This window comes from Lycium barbarum, chromosome 3 (assembly GCF_019175385.1).
Source record: "Lycium barbarum isolate Lr01 chromosome 3, ASM1917538v2, whole genome shotgun sequence".
NCBI classification, from domain to species: domain Eukaryota; kingdom Viridiplantae; phylum Streptophyta; class Magnoliopsida; order Solanales; family Solanaceae; genus Lycium; species Lycium barbarum.
In genome coordinates, this window is record NC_083339.1 from 24,809,399 (window position 1) to 24,834,467 (window position 25,069).

At 36.7% G+C, this 25,069-nt stretch overlaps 1 long non-coding RNA gene across 1 annotated transcript; it reads left to right on the forward strand.

The window, feature by feature from the left end:
* The first annotated feature begins 19,428 nt into the window (after positions 1 to 19,428).
* On the forward strand, positions 19,429 to 24,557 carry LOC132633815 (uncharacterized). The gene is made up of 2 exons (XR_009579840.1): positions 19,429 to 19,596; positions 24,200 to 24,557. It is a non-coding gene; the product is annotated as an uncharacterized LOC132633815 (long non-coding RNA).
* Positions 24,558 to 25,069: the final 512 nt, after the last annotated feature.

A 25,069-nucleotide genomic window follows, 5' to 3' on the forward strand; every position in this document is an offset into this window, starting at 1 on the left:
ACAAAAGAATAGAAGCCGACAAGGCTACATCGTCTAACTAGTACATATAACTGTCTACAGACCTCTACTGGAATAAAAGCTATAGAAAGAACGGGACAGGGCCCCGTCATACCCATCTATATACATCTCAAAAGAATGGCATACCAAAATAGACTGCAACTCCGGATCAAATGACATGCACTGATCATTGCTAGATAAAGGTCCTACTAAGCTGGACCACCTGCCTGTCTACCTATACATGCGGGCATGAACGCAGCACCCTGAGCAATAGGGAGTAAGTATAGATAATGTACTGAGTATGTAAGGCATAAGAACAACATATAAAAATAAAAATTGTGAATAAGCTCTGAACTCATAAGCTGAAATGACTATCTGCATGTGCTTGTATGAACTAGTACCTGTGTGTATCTGCATGAATCTATATAACTGATAATGCCATTGTGGGCGGATAATATGCATGCTCATGACTATTAATGAAGGTCATACATCTAGATATATGTGCGTGTATGACGCCTGATATATGTATGCGTGTATAACGCTTGTCAAGCCTCTATGGCATCTCATCATATCATATCGGCTCCTCTGCGGCCATAATCAATATCGTCTGCACTGTGCACCAGCTGATCAGGTGGTAATGCATGTATAACGCCTATCTCTTTTCTCATACCCCACATATATCTATTATTCGCGTATATAACGCCTTCTGGTCACGGGTCAATGTACATGGATATATAATGAATGTAATGCATGAATAAACTGTATACACAGAACTGGATACATAAAGCTAGACCCATGAAAAGAAGGAATCATCATAAACGGGATATATAAACATCAAAGACTGAAGTACTCCTAATGCTTCTAAGAGTAGAGTAATATGGAAGCTCGCTTACTCGCTCGTTGGCTCATATCATAGGACTATGCCAAAAGAAAGAAAGGGTAGCCTTAACATACCTTGGAGTATGTCCAGTCGTCCAACTTCTACCTCTGGAACTCGTGAGTCTTCAATTAAGATAACATAGGCCTTCATTAAACTATTTACTTCACTTACTAACCTCCTTTAGGAGCATATAGAGCTTAACGATTTGTAGACAATATTTTCCTGGTAAGCTCAACAACTCTTCAACTTCACAATTGATCCAACATCAATCACAATAACAAAGACAACACTTATATATAAATATATACTCAAATTTATCCCCAATCACCTCTTAAAATAACCTCAAATCACTACCTTGCCCTTCATCAACTTGCCACTTCCACAAATACCCTCTCTGTACTTAAAATCACTAAAACTCTTGATAATCAATTTAAATATAAGGGTAGAAATCATTTACATACCTTGAAGGGTCTAATATCCCAAGAATCACTTCAACTCCAACTTCCTAAGCTTTACAATCTTGAAGAAACCCTAGAAGCAACCTTCTTCTTCACAAGCTCGGGTTTTACAGGGCTCGGATCTTACCAAATCTCCACTATTATGATAGGAAATATTAGGAGTGAAAACATTAGGGTTTTTCTGATTTGGAATGGAGGAAAATGGCAAATAAGGTCGTGGTTCCTATATTTATACTTGGAATTAAAAAGGCTACAGCGGTCCGGTTCGACGAGCGGGTCGACGGCCCGTCGACCTGCGCCTACAGATGCAAGGCTCTGGAACCTTATTGACGCCGCACAATGATTGTGCGTCGACGATGACTGGTGTCTGCAGATTTCTCAAATTCAGGTCAGATCGCGTCGATTCGATTCATTCAACTTCTAACTCTGTAAATTGCCCGGAATACCTGCTGGTACCTTTGCACATGGGGTAAGGCACTTTCTATCTCCAAAACTCAGACACGAGTCTAAATTTCAAGGGCATACCCGACTGTGAAACCATAGGTTCTACTATGACACAAACGAGAGCGTAACATTCTCCCCCCCTAGTAACGTTCGTCCCTGAATGTTCAAACAAACATGGGCTATAAAAATTTCGGCAGAGTTTCCCCTATGCTCATACCAATCCACCTGCACCAGCAACCCAAAATAATGCCACACAGGGCCACATACTACTACATACAATACCATGGCCTCACACGACCAATCACGATAGCTAAAAATGGAATAATACCTGGGGGTGATGATGCCTCAGACTAAACCTCCTGTACTGCTGGAAACAAATGCGGATACTTAATATTCATTGCCTCTTTAGCTTACCAAGTCATCTCCTCAACATTTTTATTCCTCCATAAAACTTTAACTGAAGCTACATTCTTGCTTCGTAACTGATGAACCTGCTTGTCCAATATAGCCACGGGAACCTCTTCGTACGATAACTGCTCGATCACCTGGATATCATCCACTGGTACAACTCTCGAAGGATCTGATATACATTTATGAAGCATAGACACATGAAATACCTGATGTACCGACTCTAACTCAAAAGACAATTCTAGCTCATATGCCACCGTACCCACAATACGAATAATCTGATATGGCCCAATATATCGAGGGCTCAACTTACCCTTCTTACCAAACCTTATCACTCCCTTCATAGGCGAAACTTTCAGGAACACCCAATCGCCCATCTCGAACTCTAGCTTACGTCGCCGATTATCCGCATAGGATTTCTGTCGACTCTGAGCTGTTAGCAATCTTTCTCGAATCACTTTCACCTTATTAACTGCTTGTTGAATTAAGTCTGGGCCTACTAACTGATTCTCCCCGACAACAAACCATCCTATGGGCGATCTACATCTCCGCTCATATAAGGCCTCATAAAGAGCCATTTGAATACTGAAATGGTAACTGTTGTTATAGGCAAACTCGATAATAGGCAAATGATCATCCCAGCTACCTTGAAAATCAGGTACGCAAGCTCTAAGCATATCCTCCAGGGTATGTATAGTACGCTCTGCTTGTCCGTCTGTCTGCGGATAGAACGCCGTACTAAGACTCACCTGAGTCTCCAATCCCTGCTGAAAAGACTTCCTGAATTTAGCTGTGAAATGTGCTCCCCTATCTAATAATGGTTGTAGGAACACCATGATGTCGTACAATCTCCTTAAGATAAAGCTTCGCGCAATCCTCAGCTGCATAAGTAGTTCTGACAGGCAGAAAATGGGCTGACTTTGTAAGCCTATCAACTATGACCCATATCGAATCACACTTCCGCTGAGTACGGGGCAACCCTGTAATAAAGTCCATATTAATTACCTCCCACTTCCATGTCAGAATCTCCATAGCGTGCAATAGACCTCCGGGCTTCTGGTGCTCTATTTTGACCTGCTAACAGTTTGGACACTGAGCAACAAATTCTGCTATATCTCTTTTCATACCATCCCGCCAATAAACTTCCTTGAGATCATGGTAGATATTTGTTGAGCCTGGGTGAATAGAATAGCGAGAGTGATGTGCTTCCCCCATAAACTATTGACGAAGCCCTACAACATTAGGGACGCACAATCTACCTCTATACCGGAGTACTCCATCTCCTGTAATCACAAAGGGTATCTTTTCTTTCTGGGTGTTGTATCTCGGTAATGGACTAAAACAGGATCCTCATACTGACGCACTTTTATCTCTACTACCAGAGATGACACCGCTGTGTCTTGAACAGTAACCCCTGCATCTCCTGAATCTATCAATCGAACTCCGAGGCTAGCTAATTGATGAACTTCACGGACCATTTCTCTTTTCTCTGGTGGCATATATGACAAGCTACCCATGGACTTACGACTAAGGGCATCGGCTACTACATTAGCTTTCCCGGGATGGTACAGAATATCCATATCATAATCCTTTAGCAACTCTAACCATCGCCTTTGACTCAAGTTCAAGTCCTTCTGCTTAAAGATGTACTGGAGACTCTTATGATCAGTATAGATATCAACATGGACACCGTATAAGTAGTGCCTCCATATTTTCAAAACATAAATCACTGCCGCTAGCTCAAGATCATGGGTCAGATAATTCTTCTCGTGCTTCTTCAACTGTCTAGAAGCATAAGCGACAACTTACCGTGCTGCATCAACACACAGCCCAATCCAACACCTGAAGCATCACAATATACCACATAGCCATCTGCTCTTTCTGGAAGAGTCAAAACTGGTGCTGAAGTCAACTTATCCTTCAACGTCTGAAAACTCTACTCATAAGCATCCGTCCATTGGAACTTAGCTGATTTCTGAGTCAACTTAGTCAATGGGGCTGAAAGAGAGGAAATTCCTTCTACGAACCTTCTATAATACCCTGCCAAGCCTAAGAAGCTACGTATCTCTGTTGGTCCCGTGGGCCTTGGCCAACTCTTCACAGCCTCAATCTTTTGGGCATCCACTCTAATGCCTTCCTCCGAAATAATGTGACCCAGAAAAGCCGCAGAGTTCAACCAGAACTCACACTTGGAAAACATGGCATACCACTCTCTCTCGAAGAATTCCATGCACTGTTCGTAGATGTTCTGCATGATCAGCCTCTGACGGCAAATAAACCAGAATATCATCTATAAACACAATCACGAACAAATCTAGGAAGGGTCTGAATACACGATTCATCAAATCCATGAATACGACCAGGGCATTAGTTAGCCCGAACGACATAACACGAAACTCATAGTGGCCATATCTAGTCTGGAATGTCATCTTCGGAATGTCTTCCTCCTTCACCCTGACCTGGTGATATCCTGATCTCAAGTCTATCTTCGAGAAATATTTAGCGCCTTGCAACTGATCGAATAAATCATCGATCCTCGAGAGCGGATACTTATTCTTTACAATCACTTTATTCAATTGCCTATAATCAATACACATTCGCAAAAAGCCATTATTCTTTCTTATAAATAATACCGGTGCTCCCTAGGTGATGTGTGAGGCCTAATAAAGCCCTTCCCAAGAAAATCTTTCAACTGCTCCTTCAATTCTTTCAACTCCGCAGGTGCCATCCTATAAGGAGAAATAAATATTGGCTGAGTATCTGGCAATAAATTAATAGTAAAATCAATCTCTCTTTCTGGAGGAATGCTTGGAAGCTCATCTGGAAACACCTCTAGGAACTCATTAACCACAGGGACAGACTGAAGAGTCGGCGACTCTGCTTTCACATCTTGAACTCGAACTAGGTGAAAAATATACCCTTTTCTGATCATCTTCTCTGCTTTAAGGTAGGAAATAAACCTTCCCCTAGGCGAAGCAGCATTGCCCTTCCACTCTAGGACTGGCTCGCCTAGGAACTGAAATCGAACTATCTTTGTTCTACAATCAACATTAGCATAACAAGAAGCCAACTAGTCCATGCCCAGAATGACATCGAAATCAATCATATCTAACTCAATTAGATCTGCTACGGTATGGCGGTCACAAACTATAACAACACAGCCCCGGTACACCCTCCTAGCTATAATCGGATCACCAACTGGCGTAGACATCTCAAAAGGTTTAATCAACTCGGGTTTTATCCCAAACTTGCCGGCAACAAAGGGCGTAACATATGATAAAGTGGAACCTGGGTCAATCAGTGCATAAACATCATGGGAGGAAACTGATAATATACCTGTAGCAACATTAGGAGACTTCTCACGGTCCTGTCTACCAGCAAATGCATATACGCGGTGCTGAGGACCGCTCGAGCTGGATGCTTCACTCCTCCCTCTACCCCGTCCTTCTGGTGTCTGAAAAGCTTGCCTGAAGAGTGTGCTGCAGAAGAAGAACCAGCTATAGACCCCGTAGGCTAAACCATACATGTACCATCCCTCCTCGGGCACTCCCTCATCCTGTGGCCTGTCTGACCACAAGCATAGCAACCATCCAATCCCAATCGACACTACCCGGCATGTAGTCTACCACACTGATTACACTGTGGAAATGGTGGCCTCACCTGGCCTGACTATGGTCAGTACTGAGAGCCTGATGCTCTAACTCTGTACCGCTCCAAAATAAGAAGACCGATCAAACCTAGGGCTTGAAAATTACGGAGGTGCACTCCTTGCCGACTGATAAGAATATCTGGAATGCTGCTGTCTCTGTCCTCCCCTGAACTCACCAACCATATCAAAAGATCTAGCCCTCTTACCACGACCCCGGTCACGCTCACTCTCTATCCTCCGCTGACGTTTACGATCCTCCAAATTTTGTTCATACGCCTGTATACGGGAGATATCCATGCCTGGCGGTAATGCAGCAGTTATACACTCATCTATCAAGTGAGGCCCTAGACCAGCCACAAAGTGATAAACTCTATCCTCCATCTCAGCCACCATGGTTGGGGCATATCTAGCCAAGGAATCGAAGTGTACACAATACTCTTGAACATTCATACTGCCCTGCTTGATACGTAGAAACCTGTCTGCTCGGGCCCGTCGGACCTCTGGAGGTAAATAATGGCGAAGAAAAGCATCTGAGAACTCTCTCCACACAGCTGGAGGGGCATTCTCTACCCTAGATAACTCTCATGCCTGATACCACTGTATCGCAATATCTCGGAGTCTATATGAAGCCAACTCTACCGATTCAACCTCATCCGCGTGCATAACCCTCAAGGTCCTCTGCATACCATTAATGAAATCCTGGGGGTCCATATTTTGCTTTACCATAGAAAACTCGGTATATATATATATAACCAAGGAAGGTCTTAACCTTCGAACTACCGGCCTTGTCTGCCTGGTCAACACCAACTCCCTGCCGCTGAGCCTGGGCGGCTACTAATCTAGTCAATAGCTGCACAACATCGCACACATCCTGGCCTGGTGCATCCGGCTGAGGAACTGGGGCAGGTGCTGGAGGCGGGGTATGCGATGTCTCAGATGGCCCCTCACTCTGAATCTCATCCTGGGCCCTCGTGGCCTGCCGTGTATGGCTAGTGGCCTAACCGTCCGCTCTCTTTCCCTTTTGGGCAGCTGTAGCTTTCTCGCGGGGCATCGCTGAAATCAAAGCAACTCATCAGAAAGGGAAAGCTTAACACATGGCTCTATCGAACAGGCTAAGAGAGAAAGAATGACATTATCCTAAATGTCCTGTAGCCTCCTGTTTATAAGTATGGTGCGCAACACGCCCATAAATAAAACTCTACTAGACATGGTCTGTAGAAAACCCTAGGACGGAACTGCTCTGATACCGCTTCTATCATGACCCAAGCCGATGAGTCGTGACGAGCATCTGACCTCTAGCGACCAAACACTCTTATACTCATATCTGAATCTTACTGAACATCAACGGCCCATAAACTGACTTAAACTGATCTCATAATTAGGCGACATCATGAACTCTGAACAATCTGCATATATACACAACATGCTGAAGAACAGTGCAAGCCAGCTAGGCTACTACATATATTGTACACAAAAGAATAGAAGCCGATAAGGCTACATCGTCTGACTAGTACATACAACTGTCTACGGACCTCTACTGGAATAAAAGCTGTAGAAAGGACGGGACAGGGCCCCATCATACCCATCTATATACATCTCAAAATAATGGCTTACCAAAATAGACTGCAACTCCGGATCAAATGGAGTGCACTGATCACTGCTGGATAAAGGTCCTACTAAGTTGGACCACCTACCTTTCTACTTGTACCTACGGGCTTGAAAGCAGCCCCCCGAGCAACGGGGAGTCAGTATGGATAATGTATGAGTATGTAAGGCATACCAACAACATATATAAATAAGAATCATGAATAAGATCTTAACTCATAAGCTGAAACGACTATCTGCATATGCTTGTATAAACTAGTAGTTGTGTGTGTCTACATGAATCTATGTAACTGATAATGCCACTGTGGGCGCATAATATGCATGATCATGACTATCAATGAAGGTCATACATCTAGATATATGTGCGTGTATAACGCCTGATATATTTATGTGTGTATAACGCCTGTCAAGCCTCTATGGCATCTTATCATATCATATCGGCTCCTCTACGGCCATAATCAATATCGTCAGCACTATGCACCAGCTGATCAGGTGGTAATGCGTGTCTAATGCCTATCTCTTTCTCATACCCCACATATATCTAATATTCGTGTATATAACGCCTTCTGGTCACGGGTCAATGTACATGGATATATAATGAATGTAATGCATGAATAAACTGTATACACAGAACTGGATACATAAAGCTAGACCCATGAACAGAAGGAATCATCATAAACGGGGTATATAAACATCAAAGACTGAAGTACTCCTAATGCTTCTAAGAGTAGAGTAATATGGAAGCTCGCTTACTCGCTCGTTGGCTCATATCATAGGACTATGCCAAAAGAAAGAAAGGGTAGCCTTAACATACCTTGGAGTATGTCCAGTCGTCCAACTTCTACCTCTGGAACTCGTGAGTCTTCAATTAAGATAACATAGGCCTTCATTAAACTATTTACTTCACTTACTAACCTCCTTTAGGAGCATATAGAGCTTAACGATTTGTAGACAATATTTTCCTAGTAAGCTCAACAACTCTTCAACTTCACAATTGATCCAACATCAATCACAATAACAAAGACAACACTTATATATAAATATATACTCAAATTTATCCCCAATCACCTCTTAAAATAACCTCAAATCACTACCTTGCCCTTCATCAACTTGCCACTTCCACAAATACCCTCTCTTTACTTAAAATCACTAAAACTCTTGATAATCAATTTAAATATAAGGGTAGAAATCATTTACATACCTTGAGGGGTCTAAGATCCCAAGAATCACTTCAACTCCAACTTCCTAAGCTTTACAATCTTGAAGAAACCCTAGAAGCAACCTTCTTCTTCACAAGCTCGGGTTTTACGGGGCTCGGAGCTTACCAAATCTCCACTATTATGATAGGAAATATTGGGAGTGAAAACATTAGGGTTTTTCTGATTTGGAATGGAGGAAAATGAGAAATAAGTTCGTGGCTCCTATATTTATACTTGGAATTAAAAAGGCTACAGCGGTCCGGTTCGACGAGCGGGTCGACGGCCCGTCGACGTGTCGACGGTCCGTCGACGTGTCGACGGTTCGTCGACTTGCTCCGTCGACCTGCGCCTGCAGTTGTAAGGCTGCGGAACCCTGTCGACGCCGCACAATGATGGTCCGTCGACCATGTCGACGACCCGTCGATGATGACTAGTGTCTGCAGATTTCTCAGATTTAGCTCAGATCGCGTCGATTCGATTCGTTCAACTTCTAACTCTGTAAATTGCCCGGAATACCTGTTGGTATCTTTTTACATGGGGTAAGGCACTTTCTATCTCCAAAACTCGGACACGAGTCTAAATTCCAAGGGCATACCCGACTGTGAAACCATAGGTTCTACTATGACGCAAACGAGAGGCTTAAGTTATGCTGGGATTAATTACGTTGGGATATGTTATGCTGGGATTAGTTATTCTAGAGTTATTTTGGACTAAAAGTATTATACATTGGATAATTTCTAAAAAGAAGAGGTTTCTTCCTTATCCCGGGATAACTTATCCTGGGATAAATTATTCCACCCTATGGCAGGTATAAGTTATCTCAACGCTATTTTTACTCCTGGGATAACTTATTCCATGATTACTAACCAAACAAGGGATAAGGAATTTTTAAATTCTTATCCCAGGACTATTTATGTTTATCCTTCGTACCAAACGATCCCTAAGTGTAATTTGACTAAAACTAGGATTTTGTAACTATCTAATGAAACTAGGGTAACACAGTGTGGTTGCTCCCATGTCCATATTGAACTAGGAAACCCTCTTAAATAATTGCTAGCTAGTCCCTCAGCACTAATTTCTAACGACATCAACCCCTAGTAGGGTCCTATAAATAAGAAATATTCCATCTGAGAACTTCTATGACATGGGACCTCTCATTTGACAATTTTTGTTTACCGAAAATTCAATTTGACTAAATTCGGGATTTAAATTGGAGCATAATATATTTTTACCCGGATATAAATAATTTACACCCCATTCCATAGAGAGATTATCTAATATGGATGATTAATTAAAAAAAAGAATCATTTATACCTTCAAATTTACTTTAATGATTAATCTTTTCCTCCAACTTTGAATAGTAGTCATTCTTCTCATTATATCTAAATTGACTTTTTCTAATGCCTATTTATCCTTTAGTTTTTTCTAACTTTTTTTTTTTCGGATACTTAGTGAAGGAATATTTTATTAATAATAATAAACAAAAGAAAAACAACAAAAGCAAATAGAAAACAAAAAAAAAATACAAAACTCGGTTCAAAGAGACAATGACCCAACACATTCTCAACCCTAATACTCAGGTGACGGCAACCTCGCCAGAGTGCTCGCCATAACTTCAGTTTATCTACCTTTATCTTCTTTTTTAAAAACAAATATTTAATATGTTTTTATTTTCTTGTTTTAATCTATGTTATGGATTTATCTATAAAACAACTTAACGTATTTTCGTAAGAAAGAAAAAGAGTGATAAGTAGTAATCAATCATAAAAGTTAATGTCATTCAATAATGAAATAAATGAGTAGAACAAAAAAATTAGATCAATTAAATTTGCTCATATCAATTATTATATTATTACGGGAAAAGCTCTAATATATCATCAAACTATTCGAAATGGCTCATTCATGCCACTCGTTAATAATTGGGTTCATTTGTGCCACTAACCACTGACGGAGCCCTATTATTACTAGATTTTGCCACGTGACATTATCTAAACTCTTCATTACTTACCAACCCCAGCCTCTCACCCTTTTTTAAATTGTCATATGTGAGCCATTTTGTTAATTTCGGTGACATATTTCAATTAAATTATTGAATAATGTTTGATCATTTCTACGCATCAACCGACTGAATATATATGGTATACCAACTCCAAGGCAACATAAACTAAGACCTCATAATGTAATTTGAAAACAAAAATCATCTGCAAATTGTATTTGTTGAATACTAACATGTGGCTATACTTGAAATAAGTTTTTTTTTTTTTGGGCATACACTATGTGTATATAGGGCTGGCCAGTGGGACGGGATGGGACGGGACGGGACGGGATTAAGGGGACGGGGATTTGGGGGGATGGTGGAGTGGGTCGGGATCGAGATTAGGGGGACGGAGGGGGACGGGATTAGGGGGATGGGAGGTGGTCCCATCCCGTCCCACATCCCACTATCGGGGGGGACGGGATTTGGGGGGAGGGGATGGGACGGGAAGGGGGATTTGTGGGGATTTTTTTCAACTTTTTCTTGGACATTTAATTTTTTTTTTCGAACACTTAAATAATTGAACAAGACAGTGAAAAAACATCCCAAAGGCTAATAGCCTTTTTCTATTATTTATTAGAAATATGTTTTTTTTTTCTAATACAATTTCAAAATTGCAACTTTGTTTTGTAGTTCAAAAGTTGCAAATCACAAAGTAGAATTGGCATTAAAAGAAATTACATATGCAACCACACTTTTTCTAATTTTCTGACAATCTCTTGAGGATCTTCAGTCGGAATTGGGATTTGTTGGTTAAAGTCTTCAACGTCACTTCCTGCTCCCTCGGATAAGATTACGTTGTAATTGTAGTCATCTTCTTCATTGATCTCTGGTTGACCGCACCTTCTACGCTCCGCTCTAATCCAATCTCTAAATAAAACTGCAATCTCCAAACTGTCTCCCGCCAATGAGTGTCTATGCTCTCCTATTTGAAATCTTCCAGCACTAAAAGCGCTTTCAGAAGCTATAGATGACGCTTGAATATTCAACACATCTCGGGCCATCTTTGATAGAGTCGGAAATGTCTTTTGATTCTCCCTCCAGTATTTCAGCAAGTCTTCACGTCCATTTTCATCAGTAATTGATTCGAACGGCACAACACCCTGCAAAACATAAACATCAAACTCGCTAATTTGTGAAGCACTTGAACCGCTATACATTCTATTTCGAAGGCCTTGAATACTTGAAGTAGAAATAGCATGTTTTTTATAAGGTTGAACTTCAGAAGAAGAAGGTACAGAAGCAGGTTGATTATTTGCACTTTCCTCTTGGTAATACATATACATAGCTTTGCATTGTGGTTGTATGCCAGCGATAACATATTCCTTAGTTGGTAATTCTGTTTCAGGTATTTCTAGGCATTCATAAATTGTTTCAACAAGGGCACTACAACCATCTACTTTAATAGTAGGATTTAATACAGCACCAATAAAATAAATAGTGGGAATAGGAAAAAAATATTTTTTAAATTTTTCAATCATTTTTGTAACAGCTTGGATGTAAATTGGTTTTTTCTTATATTCATTAAATAACAAAGATATTAGAGCTATATAAAATAACATAGAGGAAATCGTAGGATAATAAACACCAGAAAATTCCTTAGTAGCTAGAAAAAATTTCTCTAAGAATACAATAAGTTCCCAAATTTGTTCCCAATCATCATCTACAAGCATATCAGAAGGATTTTGATTATGGGCGTTAAATACTAAAGTTAAAGGCCTTCTATACTCGTGAGCAACAACTAATTGTTCATACAAAGAATTCCACCTAGTTGCAACTTCTTCTGGAATTCTCCTAAAAGGTAATTCACAATCCACACATGTTTTTTTAAACTCTTTACGTCTTTGTATTTTATTACCTTTAAAAACAAAGTTGATAGCAAATTGTACTTTATCAAGAATACAACTAAAAAGTTTTAAGCCATCTTTTACAACTAAGTTATAAATATGACATGCACATCTAACATGAAAAATATGGGGAAAAGATGGAGTCCATCGAGTTTTTAAAGTGTTTATAGCTTTAGAATTACTAGAAGCATTATCTAATGAAATAGTCATAATTTTATCATTAATTGCATAATATTCACTAACTTCATGAATATTTCTTGAAATAAAATTTCCAGTGTGCCTTTCATCAATATATCTATATGCTATAACACGTTTTTGCATAAACCAATTTTGATCAATCCAATGACATGTAACGGTTAAATAATCGTTACCATTAGTACTACGACCTATGTCAGAGGTGATAGCCACTTTACCCTCTAAATGATACAATGCATAACGTAAATATTGTTGATATTCATGCGCAAATTTAAAAACATCTCTTCTAACAGTTGATCTAGGAAAACCATTAAAAGCAGGGTTATATGTTTCTCGAATATAATGAATAAAACCAGGAGAGGAAGGAAACGAAAAAGGCAAACCCTCCACAACAACTAATTTTGCTAAATTTTCCCGATCTTTGTGTTTATCATATTTCGGACCTATAATTCCCCCTGTCATTGGGTTAATTCGACCCTGTACTTGGTTATGAACACTATGTGAACTCTGTCCCGACTCAGAAGGCGCACCCGAAATTTTAGCCATGTATTGGTTATACCTGTCTTTATGTTCTCTTTCCACGTGTCTCATTAAACCCCCTGTCCCGCCTTGACCTTTTCCACTTTTAAACTTATAAGGTTCGCCGCAAATTTTACAAATAGCTACCTGATTAGGAATGTCCCTTTCAAAAAAATCCCATGCAGGTGATTTTAATTTTCGTTGTGTTGGGCCTCTTCTCATACTAGGGGGAATAGGAGGGGTTCCAGTTCCAACTTGAGACTGTGTCTGAGCCTGAGGTGGAGCTGTACTAGTGGGTGTGTCATCTAAATTATCTTCTAATTCATTTTCTAAATCATCATCAAGTTCAGTAGTTGGAAAAGCTGCAGATAAAACCTCGTGATTTAATGATTGCACATTTGCATTAACATCAATATTATAAAGATCAGTTTCATCTACGTGAGTGAAATCATCATAATTAGGAATAGGATTACTAGAACATATACCCTTACCCCTACTACCCCTACCAGTAAAACGCCCACCTCGTTCCATTATAATTATGTAAATAAAGGGTTCAACTTGAGAAAATTAAGTACGTAAACAAAATTAAAAGATGAAACGAGTGTACCAAACGCCGGCGTATCGTCGAGGTGTAATTGAAGTTGAAAATTGAAACGTTACTCGATGATCCTCAATCTAGTTGCTAACTTCACTCCCAATTTTCGATATTTGAAAGCAATGAACAAATAAAAAATAATATTTAGTTTGCAATTTAGAATTATAGAGAGAGAGAGAGAGAGATTGGAGAAATGGTAGGAAATTTTGTGAAAAAAAATGAGAAGAAGAGAAGGTATTTATAGTTGGAAATTGGGTTAAAATGTAAATATACTAACTTAGGGGTTAAAATTAAATATTAAGGGGGTAGGGGGATTTTGGGGAGTGTTTGGGGGGCCAAGGTGACGGATTATAGCCGTTGCCAACGGCTATAATTGCAAATGGCTGTTTGTGCAACGGCTATTTTGTAACAGAATTTAAAAAAAAAAACTTGTGTTAACTACTTTATTATTGTATGTAGTTTGCTTAGCAAAAGGCATTGTAGCCCAGTTGGTTAAAGTGCAGGTGGGGGGGTTTAAGGTCATGTGTTCGAACCTCCCTCACCCCATAATTAATTTTACCCTTTAAAAATGTAATGGGCCGGGGCGGGATGGGCCGGGGTCGGGACGGGTTGAGACTGGAGCGGGCCTAGCGGGGTCGGGTCACACGGGACAAGCTCTAGGCCCATCTCGAGTTCGAGCCCGCCAAGCTCCAATCCCTATCCCCTCTTTCCCCAACGAAACAGGGTGGGCCGGGTCGGGATTCGGGATGGGCCGGGGCGGGATCGGGCTGTCCCGGCCCACTGGCCAGCCTTATGTGTATATGTGGATGAACATCTTTTTAAACTGGATTAAAAGATTTTAGTGTTTAATTTTACTATATCTGAAAGATTATCCGGTGTCTATTTTGTGTGTATTTGTATTCTATTGTACTATGTATTAATGGGATACACGAATGACAATATGCTCTCTTATATGTAATTTGAGAATTTTTTTCAGTTCCATTTTTACTTTGTGCTACTGGAACTCATTTGTTCATTATGATCAATAATTAAGATAGCTACAATTTTAAGTTGGAGATATAATATGTTGATGAGCTTTCATTAATAAGTGTAACAGTTAATCAAATGAATTTGTTATATCTAACACCTAAAGCTTGTAAAATAGAGCAATATGAGGCAATTTGACTATGAATCTATGATGTTGAGAGAAAATGTAATAAATAATTTTGGTTAACAGTACAATTAGGATTTACTTCTTTTTTTTTTTTTTTTTTTGTTTAAACAAACAGAAGGTAGTGTTAGTTATATTCCAACAAAAAGTTACACAGGGGGACTAAGCCTGACCTCGGAATACAACACTGACTGGCAAACTACTCTAGTCAGAGCAAAAACGTAGGATTTATTGTGGAAGCAGATTATCTATATTTACAATGAGCTAATCATAACTCAACTAACAAAAAAAATTAGCCTTGTCATATCGAATCTTTATACTAGGGAGCTGACTTTTATCTAATTGATAAGCTCTCTTCCCTTAGCTTCTTTAGGTATGGCTTGGTAGGAGTGAAAATGGAGGTCAATATCTTGACTTGAAGCGTATTTTGCCCAAACTATCAGCCACTTGATTTTCCTCTCTATAGCAGTGATTGACATTAATATTCATCAAGCTTATTCTTTCCAAAATCTTGTAACTTCTCCGCTTGAGCTGTTGGTGGTCTTATCAAACCTAAATTCCACGACTTATCAGACATTCAACTAAAAAATGGTATCTTCAAGTTGGAATTGTGTTTTGACATTAAAAAGAATTGCAATTTTGTTAGTGAATATTACTAAAAATTATTTTCTAAATTATACATCTTCAGTTTGAAGTTGAAATAATAAACTTATTTGATAAACAAACACTTATTTTAAATATTTTATATATTTTTTAAACTAGTTTCTTGACACATGTGTTGCACCGGTATGCTAAATTACGTAACTATGATATATCTAAACTTAATCAACATGCACTTGTGTAAACATGTTCCTTTTGGGATGTAGAAAAACAATTGAAGAAACACATGTTAAGGTGCTTTTGGAAGATTTGATGGACAATAAAAATTTACTCCTGAATAAGCACAAACTTCCAAGACCATGTGTCATTCATTTTTCAAGTTCTTTGAAAAGAATGTCATGTTCGGTATTTAGTAAAATTTTCATTACAATATCTTTTATTTTAGGGATAAGGCACTGTTACCCCCCTGAACTTTGGCCAAAGTTGCTACGACACACCTTACTTTTTTAAGGTTCCTATTAACCCCCTTAACTTTTTTAAAACGGAATAATTACCACCCTAAGCGCTGACGTGGCAAGGAGAGTGTATTTCACTCTCGGAGAGTGAGAAGCATAAAAATATGGCACGTGTCATTTTTTAATTGGGTACTTCACATTTAATTACACCTAATTAATTATCATTAAAACTTAAAGTTTTTTTCTAAACAGATTTTTTTTAAATGTGGAAAACTGATTATTTTTTACTATATATGAAGAAAAATCTGATTTTCCAGATTTAGTTTTAAAAAACGGGGTTTCCACATTTTAAAAAAACAATTAGTTTTTCCAAATTTGTATAAAAATTCAGTTTTTTCACATTTTGACAAGAAAAAAACACTTTTTTCCAGTTTTTTTTTTAACAATAATCCAGATTTTATTTGAAAAATAAAAGTGTTCTAAAAAAAATGAAATCATGACTATCTAGGGTTTTTAAGACATTTAAAAAAAAACCCGCAGTTTTCTATAGTTTAAAAAATCCATGTTTTCAATTTTTTTTTTTTTTAAATATCAAAATTTCAGATTTTTTTTAAATATCATTTTTCATTTTGTTTAAAAGAAAATTCTGTTTCAATTCTTTTAAAAATTGACACGTAAGCAAAAAGAATTTAAAAAAATAGAAAACAAATAAAGATACATGTGGCAAGGAGAGTGCATGTCACTCTCCTATAAGAGAGTAGATATCCAGTTTGAGGGTGGTAACTATTCCGTTTTTAAAAAGTTCAAGGGGTAATAGGACCCTTGAAAAGGTAAAGTGCGTCGTAGCAACTGAGGCCACAGTACGGGGGGTAATAGTGTCTTATCCCTTTATTTTATATACTTACCTTATAAATGATATGGTTAAAATTACTAGATTCAAGGTGCAATTTGTTTATATTATTAAAACCTATAATTTAAGATCATAATATTCCAAAGACTTCTACATCCTTCAGTTGAACAAAGAGTAGCTATTTAGATACAATTGGATTGAGACTTTGATAATAAATCATTTTTGACATTCAGCTAAAAACCAGTATCTCGAAGTTGAAATTGTGTTTGACATGAAAAAAAATTGATGTTTTGTGAGTGATATTACTAAAAACTATTTCTCAAATTATATATCTTAAGTTTTAAGTTTAAATTATAAGTCTATTTGATAAACAAACACTTATTTCAAATATTGTATATATTTTTTCAAATTAGTTTCTCGGCACGTGCACTGCACGAGTATGCTGAACTATGTAAATATAATATATCTACAATAATTCAACACTTGTGTCAACATGTTCCTTCGGATGTACATAAATAATTTAAGAAATATATGTTAAGGTGTTTTCGGAAGATTTGATGCACAATCAAAATCTAATTCTGAACAAGCACAAACTTTCAAGACCATGTATTATTCATTTTTTAAGTTGCTTGATACTGAGTAAAATTTTCATTACAATATTTTTTCATTTTATATACTTACCTTATAAATGACATGGCCAAGATTACGAGTAGGGTGTACATGGACCGGGTTGGTTCGGATTTCTTAAACACCAAATCAAACCAATTGCGTCGGGTTTTTAAATTTATACACCAAACCAAACCAATATAATTCGGGTTTTTCAACCTCGGGTTTTCTCGGGTTATTCGGGTTTTTTTTCGGAATAATCTTGATACAAAACATATAACTTTTACGTCAAATATTTCTTTAGTCCTAGTAAGATACAACTATATAATTAAGGTGTTTCATTAAGAAAATAACACAAAATGTGAGAAGAGTGATGACGTTGTATTAAAATATTCAACAAAAGATAATAAAATCGGTTAAAATAAATATTGCTAATTAATAAGCCATAAAGAAAATGACCATAATCTAAAAATACTAAGTCATGCTAAAATAAGTACGACTAATAAGTATTAATTACATGACAAGAAAAAAAAAACTTAAGTTTTGTATTTTCACTCTCTAAACCAATTATGCAAAACTAAAGAATAGATATCCAACATTATTGTCATTTCTATGGGTAAATTGAAATTCTTTTGTTAGTATTAGTGTTGAGTTGGTTTTGGTTTGGACTTTATATGAGTCACCAACATCCATAGGATATAAAACTTATTCACATTCAAAATCCTAAGTTCAAGCTTGAATAATATGATAATAGATGAAAAACTATGAAAAGAATTAAGAAATATTTATAAATTACATTACAAATAAATATTTTTATGTATAAAATATTTTAAAAATTGAATACATGTAATGTCGGGTTGGTTTGGTTCGGTTTGACTTTTTTTAGCTAAAACCAAGCCAAACCAATTATGGTCGGGTTTTTTTTTCCAACACCAAACCAAGTCAAACCAAACCACTAGTCGGTTTTTTTTTCTCGGTTTGACTCGGTTTGGTGCGGTTTATCGGTTTACTCTGTACACCCCTAATTACGAGATTCGAGCTGCAATTTGATTATATTAGTAAAATCTCTAGTTTAAGATCATACTATATAAAGTCTTCTACATCCTTCGGTCAAACAAAGAGTTTTATTTGGACACGATTTGATTGAGACTTGAAAAATAAATCATTTTTGACGTTCAGCTAAAAAAGGGTATCTCGAAGTTGCAATTTTATTTCGACATGAAAAAGAAATGATGTTTTACGAGTGAATATTACTAAAAAATATTTTTCAAATTATATCTCTTAAGTTTGAAGTTTAATCAAGTCTATTTGATAAGCAAACACTTATTCTAAATATTTTATATAGTTTTTCAAACTAGTTTCTCGGCACGTGCGTTGCACGAATGTGCCAAATTATGTAAATATGATATATCTAAAATTAATCAACACTTGCGCAAACATGTTCCTTTAGGATGTAGAAAAACAATTGAAGAAATGTATGTTAATGCTTGTGGAAGATTTGATGCACAATCAAAATGTAATGCGAAACATGCACAAACTTTCAAGACCATATATCATTCATTTTGTAATTGTTCGAAAAGAATGTCATGTTAGATATTTAGTAAAAACTTTCATTGAAATATTTTTCACTTTATATACTTACCTTATAAATGACATGGCCAAGATTACGAAATTTGTGGCGCAATTTGATTATATTTTATATCTCTAATTTAAGATCCTAATATTCCAAAGTCTTCTACATCATCCAGTCAAACAAAGAAAGTTGTTTGGACACGATTTGATTGAGATTTGAAAACAAATCATTTTTTATGTTCAGCTAAAACACGGTATTTCGAAGTTGAAAGTGTGTTTTGACATGAAAAAATCTTGAAGTTTTGTGAGTGAAAATTAATAAAAAAATATTTCTCAAATTATATATATTAAGTTTGAAGTTGGATAATAAGTCGATTTGATAAACAAACACTTATTTTAATATTTTTTTCAAACTAATTTCTCGGCACATGCATCGTATGGGTATGAACCTTTTGTTCTAAAATGTATAAATAAGTAGTAAGAAGCAAGACCTTTATGTGGGGTTTTCTATCTTTCATGTTGAAATGGTGAGGTATGTTAGGTTTTTCTTTTCTTTTTTCAATTTTGTTTCATAGAATTTATTCAATCTATGGCTAGTTATCTTTGATCCTTGATTTTTTTTATATTTTTGCAAGTATGGAATGTTATGGTAAGTTACGAAATGTATAGAATTCTCGAATTTGACATAAAATTGTATTTGTAGTTTTTATGTGATGTGGAAGAAGGTAAGGTCATAGGTAATCAGATTTAGAGCAAAAGTTACCTTAATATTGATTGATTTAATTTTATGTGTTAAGAACTGTAGCGCAAAACATATGCTTTTTTCCATCTCCTTTTTTTTTTTCCTTTTCTTTTGTAGATGGTGTGAGCGGCTTAAAGTAGGAGAAGTGAGAAAATTAGCATGACATTAGTTTTGGAGAGTTCAAATGCATATAGGATAATGTTATAAAGACCACTCTTATATTTTTAAGTAATTAAATAGTTTGCATCTGCATTGATTGAGTATTAAGATGTTATATTCAGATCAAGATCTAAATAATGAAGGAGTGAGATCTTTTTTCTCAACATTTAATTGTCATCATTTATTTTTAATTAAAAATTAATAAATATAAAATTTAAATAAAATATTAGTTCGTAAGGTGGTGATTTGTGGTGAATATTTCGGTGGTTGTCTGCTAGAAAATGGGGATGATGTGGTTGGCAGTGAAGATTTTGATGGTGGAGTTGTTGCTGATAGTGACCGATAATAGTGGATGGTAGAGGTTCTTGGCAGTGGTACTAGCGGTGATTGAAAATAATGTTAGTGGTAGTGGTAGTGGTTGACTGTTATAGTGCCTATAATAGTGGAGGTGATAGGTAATAGTGGGTGGTGATGGGATGGTGGTAGTGGCTAGTGGTGGTAATTGACACTGATGATAGAGGTGGTTGGCATGGTAGTGATTGACTATAGTGGTTGGTGGTGTCAGTGTTTGGCAATAGTAGTGGTGGTGGCAGTATTGGCACTTGACAGTTTGGATTGTGTAGTGGTAGCTAGAATTACAAAAGAGAAAAAGAAAGTACCTCTAGAAAGTGACATTAGGCCTAATAAAATAAATAATATTAAAAATTTAGATCGCCAAAAATATTTTTTAAAAAATACTCTATTAATATGAAAATTACATTTATTTCTAAAATTCCATTCCCAAAAAGTTATTTTATTGCTCTTCTTTAAAAAGAGTTTGAATAGATGTGAAGTTTTATGTCTCTTAAATCATCTTGCATGTACTTTGCAGCTTAACTTCTCTATTAGTTGCTTGTTATAAAGCCTGAGAATACATTACTATAGTAATGTATTTGACAAACAAACACTTATTTTAAATATTTTATATATTTTTTCATTTGGCACTTGTGTTGCACGGGTATGCTGAATTATGTAAATATAATATATCTAAAATTAATCAACACTTGCATGAACATGTTCCTTTGGGATGTCGAAAAATAATTGAAGAAATATATGTTAAGGTGCTTTCGGAAGATTTGATGCACATTAATCCTGAACAAGTACAAACTTTCAAGTAATGTATCATTTATTTTTTAGTTGTTTGAAAAGAATGTCATGTTCGATATGTAGGAAAATTTTCATTACAATATTTTTTTCCTTTTATGTACTTACCTTATAAATGACATGGTCAAGATTACGAGATTCGAGGCTCAATTTTATTATATTATTAAAGTCTCTAATTTTTTTAAAAGCCTCTAATTTAAGATCATAATATGCCGAAGGCTTTTACATCGATCAGTCAAACAAATCGTTTTTGTTTGGACACGATTTGTTTGAGATTTGAACAAACAATTGTTTTTTACGTTCAGTAAAAATCCGTATTTTGAAGTTGAAATTGTGTTTAGACATGAAAAAGAATTGATTTTTTGAGTGAAAATTACTAAAAATTATTTTTCACATTATATATCTTAAAATTGAAGTTGAAATAATAAGTTTATTTGATAAACAAACATTTGATTTAAATATTTTATATACTTTTTTCAAACTAGTTTCACGGCACGTGCGTTGCACGGCTATGCCAAATTATGTAAATATGATTTATCTAATATTAATCAACACTTATGTCAACATGTTCCTTTGGTGTAATGACCCGTTCAGCCGTTTTAGGCTTCTTACCCTGTTTTACCCAAAATACTCTTTCCGTAGTCTCTTTTCTGTATTTATGACTTGCAGGAATAGGTGATGTGGTTCCCAAGGCAATCGGGCGGGTTTTGGTTGGTTTTGAGGATTTTAGAGGTTTCTAAGTTGAAGAAGTGAAAAGAGTTGACCAAAGTCAACATTGGGGGTATTCTTGTCATTTTTAAAATTTAGTCGATTCCATTAGGTCCGGAACATCATTTGTGACTTAGTTGAGCTTTCGGTTCGAGTCCCGAGTCGTTCGGGTGTGATTTGGGTCATTGGTTGGAATTGTGAGTTTTGGATGTTTTGGAGTTGACCGTGGTAAACCCTGGGTCAAGACGACCTCTTTTGGGGAATCCAAGTGAGCGAGTGAGTTAATAGCGTCGTTTATACTCAATCTACATATTTGATTTGTGTCCGCAAGGTTCCGGGAGAGTTTCGGGTATCCATTCCGATGTTGGGGGACACCAGAATGTTCTGGTATCCAGTTCTCTAGTTTCCTTCTTCGCGTTCGCGAGGAGGGGGCCGTATTCGCATGTGCCTCCTCGCGTTCGCGAAGAGGAATTGTGATTGGGTCGGCCCAGGCTCGAATCCTCGCCTTCGCAAGACCATTCTCGCGTTCTCAAAGGTCAAATTTCTTGGGTCGGGTAGCGCGTACTCGCGATCGCAACTGTCTTATGCGAACTCGATGAATTAAATTACTAAATAGTGATTTAATTCCGATTTTTCGAAGGGAGACTTCATTCTCAAATATTTTAAGTTCTAGAGCTCGGTCATGGGTGATTCCAAGTTCTAAATTTAAGGTTCTTCTTGGAGGAAAAATTCTAACCTTGATTCCTTTATTTAACAATGATTCCTTCCCTTTATTTGTAAATTAAAACTCGATTTTGAGTAGAAAATTTATGGTTTAGCCCCAATTTTTAAGAGAGTGTTTTTCATGAAATTTAATGCCAAGATCTAGGCTTTTTTAATTGATCTTTTGAATTTAAACTTACTAATCTATGGGTAAACTAGTTCTTAATGGAATTTCCAATCCAGTTCATGATTTTAGGTGATTTGACTAAGGGTTATGGCACAATTGGGATTAGAGTAATTAATGAAATTGGAGGCTTATTTGGGGTTAGATTTCCATGAAATTTAGTTGATAACTATCTAGACTATGGGCAACATGTTTTTTAATTCAATTTCCAGTTTTGTCCTTGGGGTTCGAGTTTGAATATTTTGGGTCCATTTGGGGTTCCCGACTCAAGTATAGTAATATGGATGTTGTTGGGTTCGTATGATCATGTACAATACCACTTTGACTATGTTGACCTTGATTTCACAATAAATTTGACCTTGATTTCACAATAAATTGACCTTTTTGACCTTCGAAGTTTGTATGTGGGTTGACTTTTTTGGACGCGAATCCTTTTACAGTTTATTGAGTATCCGTAGATTCGTATTTTGACATAGAATTTATGCTTGTTAGACTTCGATCGTTCTGAAGCACTTCAGAAGGGTAAATCATTGGCTTGAGGGTTCGTGGCGCCCATTCGGCTTTGAGGTAGGCTACGGTTTATATTTAAACTCCGATTGGAGGGCATATATCGTTTATACATATTGAAGGTGTATTGGGCGTGATGGGGGTCCCACCTTAGTGACTGTGATGAGCACTTGGGTGGATACTGGTTTGATTGTGTGGGTTGTTGTTGTACTTAGTGCTTGAGACGGGGAATGCATATTAGGACCTTTGGTTGTGGTGCTAAATCCACTGGTTTGGTATGATTGTTGATGATATGGTCCGCAAGAGCCATGATTGATTAATATTTGCAATTATTTGATATCTTTTACCTCATCACTCCATGATTTATACGAATTGTGAAAGAATGATCCATGTTAGTGTTTGAGTTGAAGTATTTGAGATGTCCATGACATACTTATGTTGATCCATCTTCGCATATATGACTGATGAAACTTGATATTGTTGCACACATGCATTCATTCATACATACTGATGGATAAGAGATGAAAGAGGTAAGATTGAGGTTTACATTCTGTTATGATATTTGGGATTGGTTTGCACGCTGCAACACACACACACACACACACACACACACACACACACACACATATATATATATATATATATATATATATATATATATATATATATATATATATATATATATATATATATATATGGGTTCGGTTTGCACGCCACAATAGGGTATATGGACCACGCAAGTCCCCCATGGGTCATGACTACGAGGCAAAGCTCGTAGCATGTGTGTACAAGGTTTTATATTGGTCATTACATTGCATTCATACCTTCATACAATCATCATCCTTTGACTGTCTTATGTGTTATGTGTTTACATGCTTCGTTGTGATGTTTTTACACTATTGGGCATAGTTGTGAAGTTAAGTTTAATTTTCTGACGAGGGTTTAGCTTCAATCTTTATATCATGTATATGTGTTTTCCCTTCGTTGTAGGCCTATGATGCCTACGAGTACTAGTGTTGTACTCATACTACACTTGCTCCATCTTTTTGGGTGCAAATACTGCTCCGTGTTCTAGTTCTGGGCCTCGCATTTGATCCCGAGACAGTTAATTTGGAGTTTTCAGGGTGAGCCATCAGATTCTATCAGCAACCCTGGATCCCCATCTATCTCATTTCTGTCTTTACATTCCTTCATGACAGTGGTTATTTTCCATTATTCAATAGTTTTAATAAATATGTTAGATGCTCTTATACAAGTTTAGACCAGGTTTTGGGAATTGTAATACTTAAGTATCTTCCGCAGTTATTAGTATTTATAAGATTGTTAAGAAGTACTTATTTGTGTTTAACTTCCGCTTTATTTTCTCTAAAATGATTTGATGAATTGGGGATGGTTCGCCTACCGGGGGGATAGTGTAGGTTCCATCATGATCCATGAAATGGATCGTGACATTTGGAATGTTGAAAAATAACTGAAGAATATTTGGTAAGGTGCATCCGAAAGATTTGATGCACAATCAAAATTTAATCCTAAACAAGCACTACCTTTCAAGACAAGGTATCATTCATATTTTAAGTTGTTTGAAAAGAATGTCATGTTCGATACTTAGTAAAATTTTCATTACAATAGTTTTTTCATTTTATATACTTACCTTATAAATAACATGGTCAAGATTACGAGATTCGAGGCGCAATTTAATTATATTATTAAAATCTCTAATTTAAGATCATAATATTCCAGAGTCTTCTACATCCTTCGGTCAGAAAAGAGTAGTTGTTTGGATACTATTTGAAGTTGCAATAGTAAGTGCACTGGATAAACAAGCACTTATTTAAAATATTTTATATATTTTTTCAAACT